At 35.6% G+C, this 25,573-nt stretch overlaps 1 non-coding gene across 1 annotated transcript; it reads right to left on the reverse strand.

Moving 5' to 3' along the window:
- Window positions 1-12,391: 12,391 nt before the first annotated feature.
- On the reverse strand, window positions 12,392-12,498 carry LOC141710214 (small nucleolar RNA R71). Its single transcript, XR_012570746.1, has one exon. It is a non-coding gene; the product is annotated as a small nucleolar RNA R71 (small nucleolar RNA).
- Between the last annotated feature and the right edge of the window lie 13,075 nt (window positions 12,499-25,573).

Below are 25,573 nucleotides of genomic sequence, written 5' to 3' on the forward strand. Positions count from 1 at the left end.
CTTTGATAAAAAAGTTTCTTTAATTTTGAAAAGAAACCAAAAATTACATTCAACCCCCCCTGTAATTCTATTGTTAGATTGTTTGGGAATAACACTCTTAATAGCTACTAAATGAGATTCTCTATGATCATCTTGAAATCTAGCAAAAAGACAAGTAGAAAACATTATATCTGGCCTACTAGCTGTTAAATATAAAAGTGAACCTACCATGCCTTTATAATTAGAAATATCCACAAACTTTTCAGTTGTGTTTATTTCAAGTTTAGTGGTAGATGCCATAAGAGTTTTTGCAGATATGTAATCCAATAAGTCAAACTTCTTTAAGAGATCATGAATGTATTTGGTTTAACTAATGAATATACCATCACTAACTTGCTTAACTTAGAGACCAAGAAAGTAAGTTAGTTCTCCCATCATGCTTATTTCATATTTACTTTGCATTAGTTTGGCAAACTTTTTACAAAAATTTTCATCTGTAGAGCCAAATATGATATCATCTACATAAATTTGAACAAGTATACTAGAGCCATTAATATTTCTAAAGAAAAGAGTTTTGTCAATAATACCTCTTGTGAAATAATTTTCTAGAAGGAATTTTGACAAAGTATCATACCAGGCTCTAGGTGCTTGCTTCAATCCATAGAGTGCTTTCAAAAGATAGAACACATATTCTGGAAAGTTGCGGTCTTCAAAACCAGGAGGCTGACTGACACAGACTTCCTCCTCCAAATCTCCATTTAGAAAGGCAGTTTTTACATCCATTTGATAGAATTTGAAATTGGCATTGGCTGCATAGGCTAGAAAAATTATGATAGCTTCCAGTCTTATAACAGAAGAAAAGTTTCATCAAAATATATCCATTCCTGTTGATAATAGCCTTTAGCAACCAATCTGACTTTGTTCCTTATGACTATGCCATTCTCATCCATCTTGTTTCTGAATACCCATTTGGTGTCAATAGGATTCTTGCCTTTTAGTTTGGGTACCAGCTTCCAAACTCCATATTGCACTCCATCAGCTTGTCAAATTGTCAAATTTGAGGCTTTTATGGAAACCTTCATCTTGCACTCCTTCAATCTTCTTATATAACAATGTTGGTTCTAAGATTGTAGACCCTATATGCTTTTCCCACATCATATCCAACAAATATGCCTTCATCAGCTTTGGTATCAAGCTTTCCATGTTGCTTATTTAGATTACTTAGAATGTAGCATTTTCATTCAAAGACGTGAAGAAAGTTAAGTGTTGGTTTCCTATTTTTGAACAATTGATAAGGAGTCATGAATTTTGCTTGATTGACCAAAGAAATATTTTGAGTGCAGCATGTAGTATTTACAGCTTCCGCCCAAAAATAAGTTGGTAACTTTGATTATTCTAGCATTATCCTTGTAGCTTCAATAAGAGGTCTATTCTTTCTTTCCACTACTCCATTTTGTTGTGGAGTCCTTGCTGCTGAAAACTCATGCATGATCCCATTTTCTTCACAAAACAACTTCATTGCAGAATTCTTGAACTTAGTTCCATTGTCACTCCTGATTCTTCTAACTTTAAGATCAGGATGATTGTTGACTTTACTTGTATGATTGATAATGATTTCACTAGCTTCATCTTTAGATTTGAGGAAATATGTTCAAGTGAACTTTGATAAATCATCCACAATCACTAGGAAATATCTTTTCTTTGAGATTGACAACATATTGACTGGTCCAAACAGATCCATGTGCAATAGTTGTAGTGGCTCTTCAATTATTCAAGTTTCTTCTTTAATGATGCCTTGATTTGATTTCCCTTTTGACATGCATCACACAATCAACAGACAAATGATTAACATTACCACACTTAACATAAATTTTTCTAGGTGCATATTTGTCAGGTGTGTAGTTCTTATGTTTATTAATTCCTACTTTCCCATTCCTATTTTTTCCTTTTAGAATCTGCTTTAACCTCAATTTTCTCCAATCTGTCATTCAGTTGTTTCATTGACAGATGCCCCATATTCACTATTTTGTTCTCCTTGACTTGACTTGATTCTCCTGTAATAAAGTTCTTAGAAACCAATCCATATTTCTCATTTAGTTTATCTAGCTTGGCTTTGCTAATAGGCTTCTTTTCTCCCGACGGATGTGGTTCCTTATCTTTCGACGGATAATCCTTTTCAGCTTTTGACATTTAAAATTTATCATCCGTCGACTCCACATCAGTTGATAAGCCTTCAATCAATATAGGATCCAGTTTTTTCTTTTCCTTTTTCCAGGCTTCCTCACAAATAGACTCGATTCCTTGAACCTTAGAAATTTGGGCACTCACTTTTCTTGATGATTTCCAGGCCTTGATCAACTCTTTCTCCCGTTCAAGTTGCTTTCTTAAAATCTCATCTTTCTTGAAAGATTCAGTCAATTCCTCTTTGGAAATCTTACAATCTAACTTTAATTTTTCAAACTCAATGAATTGAGTTTCTAACACAACATTTCTCTCACTTAAAAACAGATTGTCATCTTTAATTCTTGTGTTTTCTTTAGTGAGTGATTTAAGTGTAACAGGAAAATGATATAATTCTATTGACATGTCATTTAGAGCATCATTACACTCATCTTTAGAAAGGTGTGCTAGATTAGTGGTGATTACCTGATTGCTTGAGGAACTGACTTCTGTTTTATCTGATTTAGTCATCAGGGCTAGGTTGACATAGCTTCATTATTCATCTTCGTTTTCCCCATCTGCTTCCCAGTCATTTTCCCGAGTCAGGAAAGCCTTCTCCTTTTATTTGAGCAATTCAAAGTATTTCTTCTTATAGTCAATTAGCTTAAACCTCTTTTTCTCATAATTGGGCTTTCTGCATTCATTGGCAAAATTACCACTCAAGCCACACTTGAAACATTTGAATTTAGATTTATCCACCATGTTTCTATTTGGCTTGGTTGCTCCAAAATTCTTCTTAAATTTGAGCTTGGAAAATTCATCTAGATCCCTAATTTCATCCTGATTGGTACAGTATTCAACATCTGTTGTTAATTCTTTGCCCTTGCCATCACAAACTCTTGAGTTTGGTGCAGATTCCACAGCTTCAACCTTCATCTCTTTCACTCTGTCCGGTTCAGCTACAAGTGCAATAGATCCACCCTTCTTTCTTCCTTTCTTCAACTGCTCATCTTGTTCCATCTCGAGCTCGTAGGTCTTTAAGATGCCATACAGTCTCTCTAAAGTAAAATCTTTATACTCTTGAAATTTTCTAATAGAAACTGTCATAGGCTTCCACTCCTTTGGAAGAGATCTAAGGAATTTCATATTCGAATCTTTTGTTTGGTAGATCCTCTCATACATCTTTAATCCATTTAATAGTTTCTAAAATCTACTAAAGGTGTCATTTAAAGACTCACTTTCCTCAAAGTGAAAGTGTTCATACTGCTGTATAAGGACCTGCATCTTGTTTCATCGCATATAAACTGAATTATATCCCATATATCCTTGGTCGTCTTGCAGTTGATGACATTAGGTAACATATCATAATCAAAACCATTGAACAGAATATTTATGGCCTTTGTATCCTTGTGAACTGCTTCAATATCTTCATCAGTGCATTCTGACCTTGGCTTTGGGATGGTCTGTTCATTCCCAGTTGCATTCTCAACATCTGTTACAACCCTTCTAGGAAAATAAAGACCATTCTCTATGCATTTGATGTAGCTTTCATCTTGTGAGAAAAGATGAAGGTGCATCTTCACCTTCCAGTGGTGATAGTTGTCTTTATCCAGAAAAGGGATCTTCACTCATACATCCTTTCTGCTTATGATATTAGGTTGTTTTGATCTTTAAACTCTTAGTATGTCAAGAGCTTGCTCTGATACCAATTGTTATTCCCGAACAATATAACAACGGTATTACATAAGGGGGTTGAATGGAATTCTAGTTTCTCTTTTTGGAAATTAAAAGCTTCTGACGTGTATATATATATATAATAGTGTTTCAATAAACTAGTTGCGGATAAGAAATATTCAAGTATTCAAACATAAAATAAATAAACAAGGGTGTTTAACTTTCTGGTGGATTAATATTTTCACCAAAGATATATATAAATGTAGAAGATCTCTGTGATGCAAAAGCACACAGCTTCTTATAAGAGTTCTTACAAACTGAACTTGAGAGTTCTAAAAGATAATGCTTACAAATGCTCTCAACTTCTTTCTTGTCTCAACTGTTTCAATCGATGATAATATATGTGCTACACTTGGTTTATATTTCACCAAGTTACATGTGTAATAATGATAAGACATAAGTCTATTATCTAGGTCTAATCACATGTTTCTTCATTTCTCGGTCCCATGCAATCCAGATAGATATAACATCTTTGAACGTCCCTGCTTTGCATGGAAATGGAAATGGTTTTTGATCATAATAATCTTGATTACAGGATGCCACATTTCTTTTATATAAAATCAACCCATGTGAATGTCAAGTCACTATCAACTGCTATTTAAATGTGATGTTCCTTGAGATGTCATCATTATCCGTTGAAGGTGCCTTGTGTCATCCGTTGAGAGCTTTGCAGATTATCCGTTAATGGTATTTCCATAGCAGTTGACACCATTTCATTTAAGCAAGATTACAAGGCATCTAATAATTATAATTAGCCAACCTATTTTGCATATCATTCTGGTAGTCAAAATGACTTAGAACATCCTACAACCTCTAATCCTCTAAGACATTTCAGTATATAGGAATGTGCTACAAAAACTTATCTAAACATAAGCTACTCTTTCAACGGATGAAAAAGTAAGATTATCCGTTGAAAGCTACAAATACACTTAACTAAATCTACCAAGGTGTTTTGGTAAAATATCATCAAGCCTATAACATATTCCTAACAACTCAGATGATAGATGGTTAAATACTGATAATAGTCAAACTCTGATTGACTATTAAACACTGATGATTTTTAGATTTTTCAAGAAAATATCTAAGTTAGTATGTGTAATCAAATTAGTTGTAACGCCCTCCAAACCCGGGTCAGAAGTTTGGGGGCCACAATACATACACCATATTAAACCTGTTATGAATATAATAATATGTATATAAAATGACCCTACTTACCATAATCCGCATATCGATACAGTTTAAAGTATGTCCACAAGCCACAATCTTATTTATTACACAAACGTACCAAATCCCAGTTTATTTATCTTACATCTAAAGTTTAAACTTTATTACAAACTATCAACACAACCAAGCCAAACATCATCTTCTAGTCTATTTTAATTCAACCTGGATACCTAGCTCGCACACTTGTTTGGGGATCCTTGCTACCACCAGTTTCCTATTTCACCGGAAAAGAATATAAACAGTTTTGCAATAGTGAGCTAACTAGCTCAGCAAGTCACAAAGACAGTAACTGAGATTAATAATGATCAGTTGAAATGATATAAGGAGTCAAGTTTACTGATAAGCAATGATTAGAATAGGATATTCAATTTCATTTTAAAAACCAAGGTTAGGCTGCTGATCAGTCACGCACTAACCCCGAGCAAGGCTCCCAGCTTTGCTCTATATACTGGATCCAAGGCACACATTAGCCTACTGTGACCATGAATCTGGTCCGACCATGAATCTGGCCCATATTCAAAAATAATCCAATTCTAGAATCACAATACGATAAGCAATATAACTCAATATTTGAATCATAAACAATATTTATTTTGAAACATATAATGGTCTGTAGTTCCATAAAATGACCGAGAAATCATAAAGGGTGGGTTTCAATCAAGGAAAGAAACAGAAAGTAGAACACTCAAGGGTTCAAGAGTTACAAGAATTGGTCTTCTGTTACACAAGGTATAAGGGTTGGTATGATAAGCAATTTTATATCAGGAATCAGTATGTGGTAGGTATGTATTTGTGGAGTAGTATCGTATAGGTGTGGTATGTATATGGGCATTCAACAATCAACGGTTTATGAAGAAACATGCTTATGGCTCAAGATCAATAATAATCAGGGTTTAGGTTTAAGTACTTCAAAGTACTTGCAATATAGAATAATAACCGTTTAGAGTAATTACAACACAATGAAGAACATTCCAAAATACTTGCAATAATCAAGAGGAAAAGAAACACTTGCCTTATCAATTCGCCTTCACTTTACTAGCACTTATCAGGTGATTCCTACTAACTGACTATCTGCTTTCCTTTTCTACGCCTCACTTCCTCTGTTAAATATTACATGTACTTATCAATACTACATCTCATCACATTTTATTCGTTACTAGCTTCTAACTACCCTTCGTTTCACCCAAATCCGACGTACGGATTGAGAGTTATGAATAAAACAGTCAAACAATACACCTGCAATCATATTACGCATCAATCAGATAACATATAACACGTAGCACGTAATATTTTTAATTAAAATAATTATTCAAAGAGGATTCGGGGTTAAAATGATGTTTCAGGTATTTATTACGAATTTTTGAACATTTTTCGCAATTCAAACGGGACTCCGAAGCATTTTATAATTAAATAATAGGGTTCGAATACCCGAATCTGGCTTTAAAATAATTTTATAATAATTATCGAGCCTTGAAAATAATTTAAAATAATATTTTAAAGCTCGAAATTATTTTTCGGAATTTTTAAATCAATTTTAAATAATTAAATCAAATTATTAAATTAATTATAATTAATTAATAACTAATTAAATTAATTAATAAATTAATATTTAAATTAATTGACTAATTAAATAATTAATTATCAACTAAAATTAATTAATTAAATAATTAAGATTTATTTTAGAATTAAAAAAAATTCAGAAAAGAATTAATCATTTTTTTTGAATTTTTAAAATAATAAAAATCAATTTATGAAAATATTATAAAAAGGAAATATATTTTCTGAAAATAATAAATCAGAAATCTGATTTTTAAAATTTTTGAAAACTAAAATCTAATTTTTAAAGGATTTTAAAACAGAAGGATAAAAACGTAAATTTAATAAAAATTCGGGTGTTAAACTATAATTGTCACAGTCACCCCCTACCTCCAGCCCTCGCCGGCCGGAACTCCATGACCGCCGCCATGGAGCTTTTCCGGCGGGCCTGAAAACACCATAAAATCATGTCAAAATTGCAAGGGAACGTTCTCCGATAGCCCAGAAACACACTACAGGGTTTATTCTTGCAAACAACATTCCGTTTGTCCCTAAAATGCGACCAAAGTTTCCGCCGCCGTCGAGTTTTAAAACTCTGGCGAGCATGAATGTTCATCCTCTGTTCAATCCAATCACATCACTCGATTGCTTATCACACGATTTGTTTAATGGTATAAGTCATACGTTCCCAGGTTTAACGAGTCAAAAATTCGGCCAAAAAGTTAAATTTTCCGGTGAGATTATTCAAGAACACGAAGAACATTCAACCTCAAGAATCAAATCAACTTTTCTACTTGTTATTGAACTCGATTTTTGACATATAATATACCAAATTGACCCAGGAGAAAAGATCTACACGATTATGCCATCAAATCATATTAAAAACATCATGAACAAAAATTCATAATTTAATCTATATTTAATTCGAATTAAAATAGTTAAATTAGAAAAATACCTTGATTTCTGGGTAAAAACTGATGATTGATACAGAATGAAGATTTCGAGAGCTTCATTTTGATATGCTGCACGCCCGAATCGGAGTTCGATAACGCCTTCGTTCGTATGTTTGATTCTCAAGAACGTATCATTTTTAGGATTTTTCTCTGTATTTCTTATTGTTTACTGATTAATTATGATTATTATGAATAAAATGAAATAATAAAAGGGCTATATATATTTATGGAATATTGGTTCGTGTTAGATCGTTTTGGATTGTTAAATTAGTTATTTAACCGCTAAGTAACTGCAAAAATGATCTGATTTGATATCAGTTTTGGATAATTATCAAAACCGGACTTCTTATAAAATACTTTATATGATAATAATGTAATATTATCCCGTCTTTCGAGAATACGGGCTTTATTGATTAACAAAATTGGTTAGCGGATCGAAAATTTTGCGTCAGGACGTGCACGGGTCAAACCGTAATCCGGATTGAAAAAGTCAAAACATGAAAAATGTCCAGAACAATCATATTAGGTTAGGAAGGAGTTTTCGGAAGAGTTTCGGGTTGTAAAAACGTAAAAACGGTTGAGGTTGGACGACTCCCGGTTTTATAAAATAATTTTGTAATTATTCAGAAAATAATTAATAAATTCATAAATCAATATAAAATTATATAATATTCCAAAAATTACTAGAAAAATACCTTAATTATCTATTTTTTATCCTGGACATAATAAAATTAACACACTCACATTTTATCACATATATACATCTAAATATTATTATCAATCAGCAGATAATTCACCAAAATTCACATAATAATTACATAAAAACTCATTTATTAGTAAAATAATTACACGCGATATCCCGGATATTACATTAGTGGTTGTGATTTAATGGGTAATGTTTTAGTTTTGATTACTGCTGTATGGTTTGTGGCATGTAAACAGGAAAACATTTCAGTAATTAAAACAAATTACCTTGTGTAACCGTGCACATCTTTATTGCTCCTTACTACCTGTTACATGATTATTTGCTAAGCAATAGAACAATGACATGTGTCCCGCTAAGTTGAACCGTTTGTAACTAAAAGAGTAAAGAGTTATACAAAATCATTTTTTATTTTATAATATCACTTTATCTTTTTATCAAACTCTTTCTACTCTCTTACTTTTTCTTCTTCTCTCAGGTTTAAACTCTGACACCCTAATCAGTTTTTTAGCTTTTTCTCAAACAGCTCAAGATAACTTCACCAATTGCAAGCAAAACTTTTATCCACAATAGGGCTAAGTTTGTTCCCAAAAACTATGCTGTTTTTCTTGAGTAGACTGGTGTAAATCCTGATTTTCACATCTTTCAGGATTTGCTTGCTGCGAGTGAAGTGGGGTATGCTCTTACAAACCGTGTTGTAATTTCTGGTAATAATGTTCTTGATTTTTGTAGAATAGGGGTATTTGATGATGGAGGTCCTAATGGTGAAACCCCAAGCATAACTTTTGAACATAATGGGGAGGCAAAGGTAGTGACTCCTAAAAATGTCAGGGATGTTCTTCATATGCCAACCCATGGCTCTTATCCTGGTCATGTAGATGATCGTGAGATGAGGTGGTTTCTTAACCAAATTGGGTATGACAAGGAATTGAAGAATTTAGGCCAACTTAAGAGTCCTGAGCTCAAGAATAAGTAGAATTTCAACTTTGATTCTATCATAAGAGCATTCAATAACAAATGCACAAACATTGATGCCCTTCCCATGATGTCACAATAAATTGGGCATTCTCTGATTTATTCTAGAAACTATAATATTGGTATAATTTTATTATGTTTTATAGGTGACAGATTAAGAGCTGATCCTAACACTGTATATTATGCTAGATTTTGTCAACTAATTTTTAGTATTTTCCAAATGTCCCTATCCCTGCTAATGAGATCATATCAGTTTTATATTAACAAAAAGAGCTTTCTCTGATCTCACTAACAAGGATAAGGAAAAGATGATCTTTCTGCCCTAAGACTCCCAATTTCTGCTAGAAACTTGCTCATTGCAAGGCTTCTCGAAACCTATGGTTTGCAGAATTTACAAAATGCTAAGCTACAGGAAATAACTTATGGGAACCCCTCCCGTAGCTAACCCTAGCACTGCCACACGAACACAACGACAAACACAATCCACCTTAAGTGTCTCCCAATATGCACCTGTTGCAAAAAGAAAGAGGTCAGCAAGGTCCGATGCTTCTCAAGCATCTGGACTTCGGGCTTCTCAAAAACCACAAGCCTCAAAAACTGATGAAAGACATGGTAAATCTAGCACACAAGCCTCTCATTCTCTTAAACCTTTAGAAATAGCTAAGAGAAGACTTGTGATTGCTGAGTCAGAATCAGATGATGAGGATCAGAAATTAAATACTGATTCTACTCAAGCATCAGTTGTACTACCAATTGCACAGGTTACATCAAATGTGATGAAGATGTAAATGCTGATTCTTCAAGCCCCGGGCCTAAGAAAAAAAGACTGGTCAAATCTTACTTTGCTAAGCAAGCATTGAATATCAAAAATGAGATAGCTAAGGAAGGACATGTTGTAGTCACTCAAACAATCTCTAAGAGTCATAGGGATGGTAATCATGCAGTTGTTCCAGTCTCAATTTCTGACTCATCATTAAAAGATGATTCTAGGGTGAGAGAAATTTTTTCTACTTCTGAACAATTGCAGAGGATCATGCTTTATATTACACAAAGAGCTGCTCAAGACACAAATGCTGAAAGAGATCTATCAATAAGAATATTTATTGAGCATGAGCCAAGTCCACAAGAACCTTAATCTCCAAATGATGGAGCAGTTGATACTAGATCAGTCCCACAAGAACCTATGCCTCAAAGTGGTATAGAAGAATTAATAAATCTTGATCCTCTAACATCCAAAATCTATCAAAGAATGGCATGATGCTGCCACATTGATAAGTGAATTTTATATCTACTTGTAACGCTTCATTACAAGTTTAAGTTGGTGTTTTGGACTCAAGTTGTTGGTATTTTTGATGTATTTTTGCGTTATTGCATTTCAGGCATCAGTTAAATGAAGAAAGGAGCTTTTCAAGGAAATATGCTGAAAAGAGATCAGAATTGGAAGCCTAGGTCATTTTCAAGTTGTAGAGAATCTCGTTAGCTTCGCGTGGGCAGTTGAATCGCCTAATTCTGATGAGCAGAACTCAAGATATGGCCAAAAGAAAAATTGTCAGCATTTTTCCAGAATGTCAGCGCGGCCGCGCCAGAACCAGCGCGGTCGCGCCGCTGAAAACACTATTCCAATAAAAAGACGTTTTTAACAACAAGGAGGCCTCGGAGAGCAATAAAAAGACCTAGAGATCACGAGAAGGATACGGAAAAGAAGACTTTTATTTTCTTTAACTTAGGCGATACTTGGATGCTTGTTTTCAATTTGTCTTTAAACCCTAGTACTTCTATATTATTTATTATCATGCTTTCATTGGAACCTATGGTGATGATGAGTTCGATTATGAACTAATCATTATCGTGGGGTTCTAGAGGATTTATTTACGGATTTCTTTAGTTAAATTATTTTGATACCTTAGTGTATGGTGATTGTATGATAACCTAGTATTGGTTGTGCTTATTCGTCTTATGTGTGTAGCTAACATATAAGATAGCGTGTTAATCTCTATTGAAGCGACAGTGAATATAGAGGTTTAGAACTTGCCATGCTAACATAGATTCATGTGTCATTGTTATGCATGATTCATAGGTAATTTTAAACATCTTACTTGCCCTATGTAATCGCGATAGATAACTTGCGCATTAAACCGTTATATTTTCAATTCTTATAGACATATAAGGACTAAGCATAATTGGTGTTTATTCAACTTCTATCTCTTTTATGAATGCTTAGTAGTAGGATATTTGTACAATGAAAGTTGGCATTTACTAGTTTCGTGTTATCTGATTAGTGTCATCACCATTATATGCTAAGGTTAAGAACAAAAAGGCTATTGAATAAAGTATTTGATAAAGTTAGGATCCCATGTTTATCATATATATTAATTCAACCATTCTTGTTCTCTTAGTTATAATTGTCAGTTTAATTCTTAGTTTAATCAAAACCCAATTTGTTATTTGTCTTAGCATTGAACGATAACCATACATTGTTGCATAGGTGCATAAATTGAACTTAACCTAAACCAGTCTCTGTGGGAACGAATATGATTTATATCTTATACTACTTGCGAACGCATATACTTGCATGTAATTTAGCTCGTGTTTTCGCCCTAACAAGTTTTTGGCGCCGCTGTTAGGGACTCGGTGTTAATTTTTAGTTTATGTGCTTGTCATCAGTGGTCGTTAAAGTTCACTAACTCGGACTCTATTACTTTCACAGTTTACTTGTGGTGTTTCAGGTACTCATTAAAATGGGAGATCCAGCAGCATGAATGAAAGCCTTGACGGATTTTTCTCAACCCAAGATCAATGACATTTAGTCTAGCATTGTCAGGCCAGCTATTAAAGCTAATACCTTTGAGATCAAGCCTGGCATAATTCAGATGGTACATAATTCAGTTCAGTTTAGGGTGCTCCAACGGAAGATCCCAATACGCACATTAGGGATTTCATAGAGATCTACGACATCTTCGGGTTCTATGGTGTTTCTGAAGATGCTATAAAGCTGAGGCTTTTCCTATTCTCTCTGAGGGATAAGGCTAAGTGCTGCTTACATTCTCTACCAGCAGGTTCTATCACCATCTGGGAGATTCTTGCTCAGAAGTTTCTTACTAAATTCTTCCCTATGGAGAAGACAGCTGCAATCAGAAATGCGCTTACTCAATTTGCACATCAATCGGGAGAATCTCTATGTGAAGCTTGGGAGTGCTACAAGGAGATGCTTAGGGAGTGTCCTCATAATGGAATGCCTGATTGGATGATCATCAATTATTTCTATAACGGGTTGGGAGCACAGTCAAGACCCATGCTCGACGCAGCATCAGGTGGAGCATTATGGGAAAAGAGATATGAAAAAGCTTATGATCTAATTGAACTGATGGCTGCTAATGAATATCTGTATCCAACCCAGAGATTCCCACAGGGTAAGGTAGCAGGAGTTCTTAAAGTGGATACAGCTACGGCTATCACTGCCCAACTGAGGGAGTTGTCTATGAAGATCGTATCTATGGCTAACTATGTTATTATTCAGATAACCAGAGTTTGTGAGATTTGTGCAGGTTCGCATGCGACGGAGCAATGCGCTATATCTAGTGAATCAACTCAGTTTATGAGCAACTTTCAGAAATCGCAGCAACCAGTTCCAGACACTTATCATCTTGACAACTGGAATCATCCTAACTTCAGCTGGAGCAACAATCAAAATGCGGTACAACAGCCTTATCAGCATTTTGGAAACAAGCAATTCAATCCTCCTAGTTTTCAGCATCATTTTGCACCAAGACAACAACTCCAACTTCAACAACAAACTCAAGATGCAGGTCAATATTCGAATGAAAAATCTGAATTAGGGGAGTTGAGGCTTATGTGCAAAAATCAGGCTCTTATATGCCAAAGTCAGGTTGTTTCTATCAAGACTCTAGAGGACCAAATAGGGAAAATTACTAACATCTTATTGAATCGACCACCACAAACGCTTCCTAGTGACACAGAAGCTAGTCCAGGCAAGAGGGAAGTTGAAGAACAGGTGAACGCCATCACCTTGAGGTCTGGAAAGGTCACAAGCCCCAAAATTCAGCAAGACGAAGAGCCTGAAAAATGTCAAGTTTCAGAAAATGAAGTTGTGGCTGAAGAAGAAGTACTGAAGGATGCCGAAGTGGAACCAAGGAAGAAAACTATGGAACACACTCCTCCTGAAGGTAATACAGGGGAGAAACAGGTCTATCCTCCACCTCATTTTCCTAAAAGGTTGCAGAAGCAAAAGTTGGATAAGCAATTTGCTAAGTTTTTAGAGGTGTTCAAGAAACTTCATATCAACATACCTTTCGCAGAAGCTCTTGAACAAATGTCAAGCTATGCGAAGTTTATGAAAGGTATTCTCTCTCGTAAAGTAAAGCTTGATGACTTAGAGACTGTTGCTCTTACGGATGAATGCAGTGATGTGTTGCAACAAAAGTTGCCTCCAAATCTTAAAGATCCTAGAAGTTTCACTATTCCTTGCACTATTGGAAACTTGTCGTTCGAAAAATGTTTATGTGATTTGGGAGCTAGCATCAATCTGATGCTCTTGTCTATCTTCAAGAAGCTTGGTCTGCCTGATCCGAAACCAACATACATGTCATTGTAACTAGCTGATCATTCCATCGCTTATCCATGAGGCATTATGGAGGATGTGTTGGTCAAGGTGGACAAACTTATCTTTCCTGCTGACTTTGTAATTCTTGACTTTGAGGAGGATAAGAAGATTCCCATTATGTTGGGGAGACCATTCTAGCTACTGGACGAACTGTGATCGATGTGCAAAAAGGAGAGCTTACGATGAAAGTTCACGATCAAAAGGTCACTTTTAATGTGTTCAAGGAAATAAAGTTACCCACAGCTAAAGAGGAGTGCTTTAAAGTAGAATGGCTCGACTCTGTCATGAATTTGGAGCCTGAGCAATTGCCAAAGTCAGTTACCTTAGAGAGATCCTTAATAGGGGAATCAGTTATTAAAGATGAAGAAGGAGCAGAGCAAATGCAGGTTTTGAATGTACCTCCGTGGAAGAGGAAGTTGGATATGCCATTCGATTTTCTTAGGTTAGCAGAGCTGAAAATTTCTCATGAGCATTTTGAACCATCTATTGAGGAAGCTCCCACACTTGAGCTTAACCGACTGCAAGATCACTTGAGTTATTCATTCTTAGGTGCACCGCATGATAAGGGATTGGGATATATTTTTGATGATGTAGAGAGTGGCTGGACGGATCTTCCCGTGCCTACAGAGGGTTCTTCTCATGTGCAGCAGGTAGTTGATAGGACTGGTGTTGGTGATGAATAGTACATGGGAGTGACTAGGCATATGGTGGCCATGCACGACATTCACCATCGTTTTGCTGCAGATTTGACACAGTCTTTGGGCACTATTTTCCGAGCCACTGGTGTCGAGGTTGATTGTCCACCTGATCCTCCACCCGAGGAGGGTGATCTTTCTGACGACTAGGTATGCCTGAAATCCTTATTATTACCTTCAATGAGGATATTGAAAATTTTAAGTTTGGGGTGATAATTTAAGGATTAGTTTATGTGTGTCCATATAGTTCATATAGATTCATGTTATATATAGTTGTATTTCATTGGTAGTGTTGTATGATTGTTCATATAGGACATATTTGTTTGTTATTTTATGCGATTTCATATAGTTGCATTTGCATGCATATAACATGATCCCCTAGGTTGAGTTATTTCTGATTGGTTGATGTTGATGTGAGTGTAGTGATGACGAATAGTGGGATGTCACTACTATAAATTTGTCAATAGACATCGCTTATTAGCCGATGTCTATTTAAAATCCAAGCGATGCATTTGCATGCGATGAGAAAAGTAGGTGCATTACACATCGCTTATTAGCCGATGTCTATACACAGTTTAGACATTGTTTTTCTTAATAATGTGATATATTTTTCTTCAATGTATACCTTCACTATGGTTTCAGTTATTCATTCATATGTCATGTATATCATTTTAAACTTATCACATATAAAGCAATATGATACATTAACATCGAAAAACTTGTTAAACTGATGTGTAACTTAACATATTACATCAGTCTTTTATCAGAAGCGATGCCGTACCTTTCTTTTTTTAATGGAACCGATGTCTTTGTGCGTGTTTGACATCAGTTCTTTCAAAATGTGATATCTATTATATTGTTTTACATCAGTCATTTCTTGTGAGCTGATATATCTGCCTGCTTATGACATCAGTTTATTGAATGAAATGTCTTATTTGACTACATTTTACATCAGTTATTTTGTTCATGAAGTGATGTTTGTTTATTTTTTTTATTCATGAATCCCCTGTTTCAATCAAATGCCCAACACCCAAACAAGAGTCATCCAAAAACATACCAACTGCCATTTTACCATTCTAAAACTAACCAAACCAAAACAAACGCAAAAACAAACATACATTCATTGATTTACCATAGATTATACCAATTACGTACATATATCCACCACCAACCAAACTTCATAATCCAAACAAACTACATAACTACAATAGCAAGTACTAGACATCCACCATCGATCATTTACATAGTTCATCCCAAACAGAAATTTACCAACTAAAGTTCCCCCATTATATTTATCAACAAAAACCACTAGTAGCTCTTACAAATTCTTACAAATTCAGTCTACATAAAGGAGCTGCAGATTAGGCCATTTTATAAGAAGGACTCGATATGGCTAAGAGTCTCACATCGAACCTCGTCCAGCTCAGCCTTGGAAACAGTCACCTTTCGATTCTTTTTCGACCACTGAAAAGTGTAACACACAGGAATTAGTAACAATGAATTCTACCACAAATTATATGTACACCAGTTATATCAAGAATGAATTAAGCAAAAAAATATACCTTTTTGACAAATGTCATTTCATTATCCATGGCAATTTCTTTCATATACCACATAACAACATAGCTGCATTCAGTTCCACCGGGCTGTTTGGGGCATCCCTATTTAATCCAAAAAACTCAGACCAGTTAATAAATAAATTAATGCCCCTATCTAACCGAAAAAACTCTGACTAATAAGTAAATTAATGCCCTTGGTTCTTACGGTAACATATCTGATAGTCGGTGCTTTATTTCCCCTTCCGGCCGGAATATTGAACGCAATCACAGCCCTGTCATCTTAGTAGTATCAATAACACAAATTGATTGATATCTCAATAATGAAAATAATCACTCAAAATTAAATGCAAATACCTTGATATTGCTTTTTCCAACTCGGGATAGGTAGTTGAACGAGGCAGAGGATTGAGTATGAAAACCTCGCCCGCCCAAATCACAACCAATATCCAATGGCAGCTATTTTTTATAAATATTTATAATAAACAGAATTAATATCAGAATCATATCATTTGAATTTCATGCTTATAAATAAATAAATAAATAAATAAAGCGATTTATAATAAATCTGGAGACATTTTTTATGTACTTACTTGCTATTATGTGGCATAAAAAAGAGACGATCAGGATTACCCTCTTTAAATCGACTAACCAAATTATCTTCAAAATTGTTGTTCAAGGTAAACGAGACTCCGGGATCACAGAAAGCAAATTGCTCCAAATTATCAACAAGAAGACAAGACAATAATTAAAAAATTTATAGTACTCACGCCATGTATGCAGAAATTGCTGCTTGGCCAATCATTTTAAACTCAAGCAAAGCAATTATATTTTCATACAAAATGAAACTTCTTTTCTCAACACCAAACACCTCCGCATCGCACGGGATTTGAATGGAGTTTCCAGTGGACTTCATGAATGTCGTTGCATGTTTATACAACAACCGAAAGTGCTTCGGAACATTTTTATTGATTTCCATATTCTCAAATAAGGACTGAACCTTATGCAAATCAGTTAAAGGATCCTTCCCTTTCCTTTTACTTTTCTGAAAATATTATCAAATTTATTAAAACAAATATAGAGTTAATATAATAGTGCGAGATCCAATAAAACATAGATGTAAAAATATATACCGCGGTAGCAGGGGCATCTGGGAATATGATTAAGTCGCGGGGCCATGAGACGTAGGAGCCAACAGCCTGCTCTACTGTTTCAATCTCACCGACTACCGAAACAGGAATCTTGGCTTGTCCTTGGATTTGCCCATCCACTGAGACACGAGCACAACCAGGCTGCATTGGCAATCCGTGAATAGATTTTTTCATGTCATCATCGTCAAACAACAAGCCAAATGCCACCTTATTTTCTATTGTGCCCACAGCCAACTCACATATTCGTGGACCAGCCTACACACATATATATATTCAACGAGTAACTATGACGAATGCTTGAATAATGTCGAGCTAAATTAAAAAAATGTGCTTGTTATTTTACCTTGTTCTCTGGTGGAAAAGGATCTATTTGATCATCAACTATTTGAGCATCACAACTTGCTTTTTCCGAAACCAGAGGAGATGAAATATTTGCTTTACTGAGTAAGCCCTTCAGTTCAGCCAACTCCTGCCTTGTCTTCTCCATTTCCTTCGCCATCTCTTGCTTGGCCTTCTCTAACTCTGCATCCCTCTCACAATCCCGGGCCAACAGCTCAGCTTTGGTTATTCTACTTCTTTTTCCATTTGGTAAATTAAAGAAAATTGATGGGCTAACAAAGCCTCCAACTCCTCGAACCCTCCCCGAATGTTCGGGAGTTTGAAAGGTCGTAGTTAACACATCTTGACTCCCAGAAGGAATGAATTCCCCCTTACTTTGCAGCTCCAGTAAATTCTCATGTCATGAGAATGTTAACATATAAATCAGAACTGAATGAACCTCCTCATAAAAATATTAAAATTAGAACTGAATTGAATTGCATTAAAAAAATTAACGTTGCTTGTTAAATACTCACAATTCTTTTCCCTATTTCAGCTAGCTCTGGATCAACCTCCTCATCATCAAGTTTTCCCTTACGAGCCTTGTGCCACATAAGAGCCCGATCAGGTTCTTCATCGAGAGCCAAGGTTCCTTTCTTTTGCTGATTAAAATCAAAAAATATTAAAACAACAATATATGTAGAATGCAACTATTTAAGTTCAATGCTTAAACAGAGGTTACCTCTTCTTCCAACAATCCAACATAACCCTTTCTAGATGTGCGGTGAGGATATTTTCGATTGTTCACCCGCTCCATTTGTTTTTCACTAAGTGACTACAACAAACATTTTAAATAATATTAACATGCTATTTTTCCTAAAATATTTGTAATACATAAAAATATCAGTTCACAACATAAATAAAACACAGATATAAACACACGATCGATCTCTTTCGCGTATACCTTCCATGTCGAGGTAGTCCTTTCAGCAACAAAATTTTTCCAAGCCTCCTTACCAACAAAAGCATACTTCACTGGAGGCTTTCGTAGTTTCTTCTTCTGTCCAAGATACGGCTTAACATAATCCCTTGTTAAATTTGCTTTAAAATTTCTCCACTTTGCTCCTGCAGACCTGATCAGCCCCTTCTGAAGTTGCTTGGGGACTTTAAATGTCTCCTGAAACCAATGTTATGCTCTACATGAGTACAAGAAAATGCAAAATTTACAAAGTGCATAAGAAATTGCTTATTTATATACCTTCACATCGATCCATATTTTCTCCTTTAGTTCATCGGGTACCTTTGACCAGTTAGGATAATCAATCGGAATCATCGTCCTAGCCAACATTCCGGTGTAGGACTGTAGACTGTGCCTTGCATTCCTGACTGGAACTCCATGTGCATTACACGATACCTTTGCTTTCTTGCCCTGCGCCTTCCTCACCACCACTTTGTGCATAGCGGAAACCCCTCGGGCAGATCCATACCTTTTCTTTGTAGTTTCGGAAGTAGTGACTGTTGCCTTCGTGTCTTCCATAGAATCCACATTTTCATCTTGAGGTTCTGTTTCCGGCTCCAAGCTTTTATCCACCTCCTCATCTGACTTGTCTTGTACTTTAGATATTTGTTTTTTATTAGGCATAAATAATGCTAAACAGTTACAAAAAAGGAGATACATGACTGCAAATAATATTGTCACTTCTTAACCCAAGTGCCCTTAATATTTTCTCTAATATTTTTTTCAACATCTTCACCGACATCACATATAGGAATTTGGCAGCAGAATGGGGGATTTTCCATGGTTGTGTCTCCTAAATCATCGTCGTTATACACATCTTGGTAGTCTCGAGTTGTAGAGGTTAATACAACGGACCACTTGGCATCCACCGGATCTTCAATATAATAAACTTGCTCTACTTGATCCATAGACACATATTTATCTCTCTTGTGGCCTTGTCGACTTAGATTGACAAGTGTGAACCCAAGATCATCCACCTTAATTCCCTTGTCATTATCTGCCCAATTACATAAAAATAACGGGGCTTTGAATGCATGATAATCTAGCTCCCATATTTCTAAGATAACACCGTAAAATGTCAAGTCACTTTTTACAGGGTTCAAATCTTTAGCGCTAGACACTTGGACAGTTTTAGCAACTAAAGACACTCCGCTGTTTTGAACAACCCTCACACCGTCTCGCTCTTTTGTAAAGTATCGGACCCCATCTACTAGATAAGCTTCGTAAGTCAAAACTGAAAATGATGGTTTTCCGGCTATCCATCTTATTGTCTCTGAAACTCCTCCAGGATTCTCCTCCATTTCACTACTAACCTACACATTTTCAGAAACAAAACACTTCTAAATTCCATATTACTACAGAGCAAATAAATTAGGCACAAATGAAACTATAAAAATACTAACTTTCTCTAGAAACCAATCGGCAAAAAGGCGATTGTGCTCTCTCAAGAGCCAATGAACACTTTTCTTTTTTCCTTGATGGATTCCCTCTAGATACTCCTTATGCATTCTAACAGAAATTATATAATCATTAACTAGCCAGTAAATATATAATTTATATATTAATTGAACAACCACAAAATTAATAAATTCTTATAAAATATATGGCTGTACTTCAATGTTGTTTAGAAGAACATGTAAATGAGCTTCATCCCGCTCTTTTTTATCGAATGATTTCATTGTCACAACAGATAATGGACCACTTAACTTGCCTTCATCTTTACGAAGACCAGCAGTGGTGCAAGCTTGCTTGACAAACTCTTGGCAGAATTCTACTAATTCTTCTCCCAGATAGCATTCAGCTATACAGCCTTCGGGGTAATAACGGTTGCGTACGTAACTCTTCAACACCTTATTAAACCTCTCAAATGCATACATCCATCTATAAAATACTGGCCCACATAACCGTAATTCCCGAACCAAGTGCACTATGAGATGTATCATTATATCAAAAAATAATGCAGGAAAGATTTTTTCCAACTCACACAAAGTTACTATTATATCTGATTGCAATTTATCTAGTTTCGATACGTCTACAACTTTGCTGCACAAAGCATTAAAAAAGAAACACAACCTAATTATGGTGACCCTGACTTTTTTTGGAAGTACCGCACGAATTGCAATAGGAAGCAGTTGTTGGAGTAAGATGTGGCAGTCATGGGACTTCATCCCAAACATCTTTAATTCTTTCATGGAAACACAGTTTTTAATGTTCGACGCGTGTCCATAAGGAAGTTTTATGTGCATTCACGATGACAACATTTTCTTTTTTTCTGCCTTGGACAAATTAAAAATCGAAGGGGGTAAGTAGGGTTTTTTTTCTCCTTTTTGTGGAGCTAGATCAGCCCTAACCCCCATGTCAATCATGTCAAGACGAGAAGCTTCACTATCTTTAGACTTAGATTTCATATTTAGTAGTGTGCCGATCAAGCTATCACAGACGTTCTTCTCGACGTGTATGACATCTAAACAATGACGGACATGGTGAAACTTCCAATATTCTAATTCGAAAAAAACCGACTTTCTCTTCCATGGACAATCAACCTTCTTTGACTTCCTTACTTCATTCCCAAACTGAAATTTAATTTTATCTTGCTACAATAAAACCTCTTCTCCAGACAGAGGTTGACGTGCCTGCCCTAATTCTTGTTGTCCATTAAAAGCGGCCTTTTGCTTCCTATATGGATGATTCCTAGCCAAGTAACGCCGATGGCCTTGGTAACACATCTTCCTGCTATGGCTTAAATACTTGGCAACTGTATCATCAGCGCATACTGGACAACACATATAACCTTTATTAACGCATCCGGACAGATTTCCATATGCAGGAAAGTCATTTATTGTCCACAATAAAATTGCTTTTAAAGTGAAATATGACTTGGTGTATGAATCATAAACATTTGGTTCACCTTCTTCCCACAACTTCTTTAAATCATCGATTAAAGGCTGTAAATATACGTCAACGTCATTGGCAGGCTCATGTGGACCGGAAACTAAAATTGTTAGCATCATAAATTTCCTCTTCATACATAACCACAGAGGAAGATTATAAGTCACTAATACTATTGGCCAACAAGAGTATCTATTGGTTAGACCGTTAGTATGTGGGTTTATACCATCTGCAGACAACGCCAAACGAATATTTCGTGCATCATTACCGAAGGCAGGCAATCTATAGTCGATATTTCTCCAAGAAGGAGAGTCGGCTGGATGCCGCATCTTTCCGTCTTCTATTCGCTGCTTTGAGTGCCAGGTCATTAGTTCAGATGTAGAAGGAGATTTAAACATCCGTTCGAATCTCGGTATAATTGGAAAATACCACATTACTTTAGCAGGAACATTAATCCTTATTTTACCATCCTTTCCTAACTTCCAGCGAGATAAATGACATGATACAGTATGCAATTGTTTGGACATGAGTGATATTTTATGTATTCAAGTCGGATAAGGTTTTCTTGGCTTCATATGCATTAGGTGGCATCACATTGTCCTTAGGAAGGAGAGAGCCAACGGTAGACAGCAAATCGTTAAAGGCACTATCACTAATTCCGAACCTAGCTTTCCAATTGTGCAATTTTAGCATCGACTCCAACTTGGTACATTCACTACCCTCATACAAAGGCTGTTCAGCATCAGCCACAAATCTCCTAAACTGATACGACTCATTATTGTACTCACTCGAATTATATGCAGCATCACAAACATTGACTGTTTCTGATGCAAGGCCAGGGGAAGGTATCGGTGCGCGGGCAGACGTAGGTGCAGGGGCAGGCGTAGATGCAGGGGTCGGAGCATTTCTATTAACTGATGACCTACTTGCAGACCCTTGTGTATGCCAAATCCAATCAAGGTACCCCAGACTAAAACCATTTTCATATAAATGTCCCCTGATAATCTTAACTGCAAATTTTTTGAAGTTAGCACATCTTTTACAGGGGCAGGGGATTCTTTTAGGATCACTAGCATTTTCCTCGGCAAATATCAAAAACTCTTCAACCCCGATTTAATAGTCAAGTGTGTCCCTATCTTTGAAAATCCAAGATTTGTCCATGCTATTCTCAAACTACCTGATTGTCAAATAACATATTAATTTACTATATACTATAGTACATTTACAACCTAGTATAATCAATATAAAATTCCTATATTCACTCATAAACCATGCTATTTACAATGACAAGCCCCAAACACAAATATATTTACAAACAACACAAACACAAATATATACAAGCACTTGTTATTACATGTAAATCCGTATTTTAACTACACATACAACTACACATGCAATAACTACACATTTCAATTTCACATGCATACATACAACTACACAAATATATACATGCAGCCCAAACATATATAAATAGATATGTAAACAAGAATATACCTAACAAAGAAAGCTCCAAAATCCCAAAAAACACAGCAACAAAGTCCAAGACCAAAATCCAACTTAATTAGCTCCGAGATTTAAGCTTTAATAAACCCTTAGATACAAGATTTAGCTCCAAAAAACTCTACTCCTCACCTTAAACTTCAATGAACACACTTAACTCCTTAATCTTCGAATCTGTCACAAAAATTGAAACAAATGAGTTCTAGGTTTGGAAAGTTGAAGAAATTGAGAGGTTTAATTGGAGATTCAAGGACTAATCGGAAAGGGGGAAAGACAGTAAGCATACATTTGAGAGTTCTAGGTTTAGCAGTCGAGAGAGAAAGGGGGGATGAGTGAATGAGTTTTTGTTTTTGTGGAGATTGTAATTTTTTGTTTTTGTTTTGATTTTGATTTATTTTTAATTTTATGTTATAATGTTATTAAAGTGAATGAGTGAATAGGCGGGATGGGGAAATATACTAAGGGGGGAAATTTTGGCTAAGGGCGGGGAGCAAAAGGGAGAAGCAGCGGGCTCTAATTTTTTAAAATTGAGCTTAGACATCGATTATTATGTCAACCGATGTTAAAAAGAAATTGGACATCGGTTTATATGTTAACTGATGTGACGTAGTTTTTAAAAGAACAACTTAGACATCACTTTACTCAAAAGCTGATGTAAACATACCAAAAAGACATCACTTTTTTTTATGTGATGTAAAAAAGGCTTTTAACATCAGTGACTTTTCTGACTGATGTCTAATGTGCGATGTCTAATGCTGATTTTCTAGTAGTGTGTTTAAGTCCTAATGAATTGATTTGCATTCCAGAAGAAAAAAATTCACAAAGTCTTATAGGGTTGCTTTTGATCTAGATCATGATCATACTTGTTTGTTGTTGATATTTAATCACTTGGTTATATTTAGAATTTGTGGTATTCTTGTAATGACAAAAAGAACAATTAATTTTTAAACTGGAGAAAAGCTTGGATTTCATTGCTAGTTGTTGTAAGGCTAGGCATCAAATGGCTAGTAGCCGGCTCATATTTTTATGAGTAGTCTAGGGTTGAATAAGATGGAGCGAAACGCACATATTCAGAAATTGTTGAAAAAAGAAAAGAAAAATAAAGAGAAAAAAAAGAAAAGGAAAGGAATGTGTGTATGCATAATTGATCAAGAGTGAGCTCTTTAATACTCGAGTTATTAAGTTCTTTGGGGACTTTGTGCCTAGTGACCTAAGGGTTTTCATAGTCTGGGATCTGCTAACCTAACGCTCGCTACATGGGTATTATTGTATAAGTCTTTTGGGACCTCATTCATTGCACGGTCAAGTAAGCATCTTTGTTATGTGTTCAATAATAGCATGAATCCTTGTATAACTCTAGTAGAAAGGAGGTGTTGTGAGTCATTATGCGTTTAACGTCTATTCTAGTTATATACTTGTGATTGTTTTGATGAAAGATGAGTTATGGTTATTGATCTAGTATCGAGAGTATATCTGTTAAGCATCCCACACACGCACGTTTCTGGTTTGTGAGTTGGTTTGTGGGATTTATTCGAGCTTTGTTTTGAGTCATTGTATTCTTAAAGACATTGGCTTATTCATTTGGTTATGGTTATTCTGAGGGGATAGATTGCATTATCATTTAGTTACATTCACATAGTTGTATTGATGCATTAGGTTTGTTTTATAGTTTTGAGTCTGTTTATGCTTGAGGACAAGCATCGATTCAAGTTTGGGGATGTGATAAGTGGATTTTATATCTACTTGGAACGCTTCATTACAAGCTTAAGTTGGTGTTTTGGACTCAAGTTGTTGATATTTTTGATGTGTTTTTGCGTTATTGCATTTCAGGCATCAGTTAAATGAAGAAAGGAGCTTTTCAAGGAAATATGCTGAAAAAATATCAGAATTGGAAGCCAAGGACATTCTCAAGTTGTAGAGAATCTCGTTAGCTTCGCATGGGCAGTTGAATCGCCTAATTCTGACGAGCATAACTAAAGATATGGCCAAAAGAAAAATTGTAAGAATTTTTCCAGAATGTCATTGCGGCCGTGCCAGAACAAGCACGCCCGCGCCGCTGAAAACACTATTCCAGCACGGCCGCGCCCTGTAGCAGCGCGCCTGCACCTGGTTTCTGCCCTAAAATCCAGATGTTAGTCAAAATTAAATATTTTGAGAGTCCTGGTCATCCTGGAGCCTATATATACCAATAAAAAGATGTTTTTAACAATAAGGAGGCTTCGGAGAGTAATAAGAAGGCTACGGAGAAGAAGACTTTTGTTTTCTTTGATTTAGGCGATACTTGGATGCTTGTTTTCGATTTGTCTTTAAACCCTAGTATTCTTATATTATTTATTATCATGCTTTCATTGGAACCCATGGTGATGATGAGTTCGATTATGAACTAATCATTATCATGGGGTTCTAGTGGATTTATTTATGGATTTCTTTAGTTAAATTGTTTGGATACCTTAGTGTGTGGTGATTGTATGATAACCTAGTATTGGTTGTGCTTATTCGTCTTATGTGCGTAGCTAACATATAAGATAGCGTGTTAATCTCTATTGAAGCGACAGTGAATA

Source organism: Apium graveolens, chromosome 2 (assembly GCF_009905375.1).
Source record: "Apium graveolens cultivar Ventura chromosome 2, ASM990537v1, whole genome shotgun sequence".
Lineage (NCBI taxonomy): Eukaryota > Viridiplantae > Streptophyta > Magnoliopsida > Apiales > Apiaceae > Apium > Apium graveolens.